Genomic DNA, 3688 nt, shown 5'->3' with positions numbered 1-3688 from the left:
TGAGCGCTCTTCTTCCAGGCCAGTGCACCAAATGTTGGGTTTAGGGTGGAAGCCAAGAAAACTCACTTCAGATACAGAAGCTTAAAAATGAAGGTTTTAATTTCTGGCCAGTTCAAGATCTCTAGCCAAGTCCGCAAAGGAGATTGTACAATATTTATAAAGGATGAGAATAGGGGTGTGTGTGTGTGTGTGTGTGTGTGTGTGTGTGTGTGTGTGTGTGTGTGTGTGCGCGCGCGCTGTAGTATGGTCCAGTCATATTTTGACTCAAGGGGTTGAGCTAGGGAGTTTCCACCAATCAGGACAGGAGTAGCTCCCTGGACCTGGGAACATGAACTTGCTTGACCCCGCCAGCAAGATGGAGAAGTTGTCCTTGAGTACTGGAGCACTGGGCCTGCTCAGGCTGTGGGCAGAAGAGATAGTGAGGAGGGTAGGAAGGGGAAGGGAAGTATGCCTTCCCTTCAAGGCTATATTAACAACGCAGCAGGTTTATCTTAACTTTATGGGCTAACGCAGATTTTCTGTGTAACTAGGGAGAACCTAGGGTAGGGGGCTTCCAGCAGAATGGGGGCGGCCTGGAGATGCTCTAGGCCCTTCATCCCTATGGTCAAGTAGAATCTACAATCAAAATGATAGTACTTAGAATAAGTTTCCTTTGCTCGTTCCCAACACTACCAAATCTGAAGAGAGGCTCTCTGCATAGTCCCCTTTTGGAGACTACAAGAGGCTGGCAAGTAAACATCACTTCAAGGATGATACTTTAGCCATCGTGGAAGCTGGCAGTGGCATCAATGTCACAAGACTTCATTGCCGCTGCTGGCAGGGTGATGGGATGGGCTGATGCTCGGTTCATCATCACTAGCAACAACAACGCTGTCAGCCAATAAGTATTTAATTCCTTCCCTGTATATTTTCAATGAGATCTTTGATTTAGGCTCCGAAAAACTGACTTCTCTTTAAAATCCTTATCTGCAATTGGCTTTCACTTGCAAAGGGAAGACTATTTTTCTCAAATAGAGTCCTGCTGGGTTATTTAAAGGCAGACCCCAAGCCCAGCAGCAGATGGCCAACACAAAATAAACTCAATGATATTTTTATAGAAATATTTTTTATTTTTTATTTTTATTTATTTATTTATTTATTGGTTTTTCGAGACAGGGTTTCTCTGTGTAGCCTTGGCCATCCTGGACTTACTTTGTAGACCAGGCTGGCCTCGAACTCACAGCGATCCACCTGCTTCTGCCTCCCGAGTGCTGGGATTAAAGGCATGCGCCACCATGCCCAGCTTTTTTTTGTAGATTTTTTAGGGTGAATCTTTTTGTCTTACTGATCTGTTTGCTTATATATTATGGTTTCCAGTTTTGTAGTTTTATAGGTACTGATTTTTTTTTTCACCTTCATTTTGGTTGTTTATTTTCTAAAGAGACTAAGAAAAGGTACGGAGTTGAATGGGTGGGGAGGTGGGGAGGATCTGGGAGGAACTGGAGGAGGAGAAAGTGTGATCAGAATATATTGTATGAAAGCCAGGTGGTGGTGGCTCACGCCTTTAATCCCAGCACTTTGGAGGCAGAGGCAGACGGATCGCTGTGAGTTCGAGGCCAGCCTGGTCTACAAAGTGAGTCTAGGACAGCCAAGGCTACACAGAGAGACCCTGTCTCAAAAAACAAACAAACAAACAAAAAACCCAGAATATATTGTATGAAAACTTTTTTTTTCAATTTAAAAAAATTCTTAAAAGAAAAAATCTTAAACACACGTGGCTGTCCTCTGAGAGGCTCCACCCAGCAACACCTCAAAACACAGGCTGAGACTCACAGCCAAATATTGGGTGAAGCATAGGGAGTTTAGTGGAAAAGTGGGGGGAAGAATAAAAGGACCTGGAGGGGACAGGAGCCCCACAAGAAAACCAACAGAACCAACCAACCAGGGCCCAGAGGGGCCGTGAAGACTGACACACACACCGTGCATGGACTTGACCTAGGCCTTTACACAGAGGTAGGCGATTAGCTACTCAGGCTTTAAGTGGGTCCTCTAGTAAGGGGAACAGGGGGGAGGGGTGGAGCCGAGGAGAAGGGGCTGTCTCTGACATAGACTCTGTTGCCTGCTTCTTAATCACTTTCCTCTGGTGGGGCTGCCTCAACAGGCCACAGAGAAAGAGGATGCACTCAGTCCTGATGTAGCAATGATGTGGGTAGATTTGGGGAGGGGGTGTCTCCCTTTTCTGAGGACTAGAGGAGGGAGGGAGGAGGGACGGAGGGAGGGAGAAGAGGGAGAGAGGGAGGGAGATGTAAAGTGAATAAATAAATAAGGTAAAACAACCTGCACACACACACACACACACACACACACACACACACACACACACAACACATGTATAAACCACTACTGGTCTGTCAATTTCTGATTCAGGAGCAGGTAGTTCTCCAAGGATTTGTTGAATAAATAAATAAACCCTGTTTGCAAACTTCAAAACACATAGAGATAAGTAAATCTCCCTGATAGCTCAGTCTCTCACTTTCTAACTTCCTTCCAACTTTCTAGGAAACCTTATCTAGAGGGAAGAGCAGGGTTCTAGCTGACCAATGAAAACATTTCTTAAAGTCTTTGCTGGTTGGGCTGGAGAGTTGTATCAGAGGTTAAGAGTACTACCTGCTCCTCCAAATTAGCACTTTAATTGTTGCTTTTGAATATGCACTGTTATTGGTACTCAATCTGCCACTGATCTGACATTCTTTGGCACTTGCCTATGGGAGATTTTTAAGATTATATCTTTATCCTTATTGTTATCGGGATTAAACTTGAATATTCTAGACAAATAGTACACCACTAATCTATATCCCCAGTTTCAACTTAAAAATAATATTCTTATTTTTGCTTTATTGAGGGAGGGTCTAGCTGTGTAGCCCTGGCTAGCCTGGTACTTACTCTGTAGCCCAGGCTGGCCATGAAGACACAATCATTCTGGCTTAACCTGCCAAGGTCTGAGAGTATAGGTATGTGCTACCATGTGCTAGCTGTTGAAATGTGTGTGGGGGGGATGTGCGCACGTGTGCACGCATGTGTATTCCTGTATATATTCATATGAATGTGCATGTACAAGTGCATGGGTGAAGAAACCAAGGGTGGACATCTGGTGGCATCTTCAAGCACCTTATTTTCGAAGCAGGGACACTCACTGAGCCTGGAGCTCACTGACTGATGTGGGCTGCTAGGCCAGCGAGCTCCCCAGAGCTTCCTTTTTCTCTCTTCTCCCTCAGCACTCTGGCTACACATTCGTAGCCCTGTGCCCAGCTTGAGACATGTGCTGGGGATCTGCCCTTAGGGCCTCCTATCTATGTGGCAAGCACTTTACTGAGCCGTCTCCTCTCCCCACAATCTATCTTTTGAGCATTTTAGTCCGTGTTGAGAGTGCACATATGTGGCCACATGCACAGGCAGGTGTTCATGTACTGGGAGGTCTGATGTTGATATTGTGTCCTTCTTAGATGCTGTTTATTGAGTAGAGCCAGTTCTCACCAGTCCTGGCTAGGTTAGCTAGCCAGCTTGCCCCCAGGCTCTCATCTTCTGCTCCCAGAACACTGGCATTACAGGCCTTTCTTCACACTCACCCAGCAAGCACTCTTTCCATGGTGCCATCTCCCCAATCCTATTTTTCCTGTATTTTGATGCTTTCTCATATTTAATCACTGAC

Source organism: Acomys russatus, chromosome 2, assembly GCF_903995435.1.
Source record: "Acomys russatus chromosome 2, mAcoRus1.1, whole genome shotgun sequence".
NCBI lineage: Eukaryota > Metazoa > Chordata > Mammalia > Rodentia > Muridae > Acomys > Acomys russatus.
Note: the sequence above shows the minus strand (reverse complement) of the source record.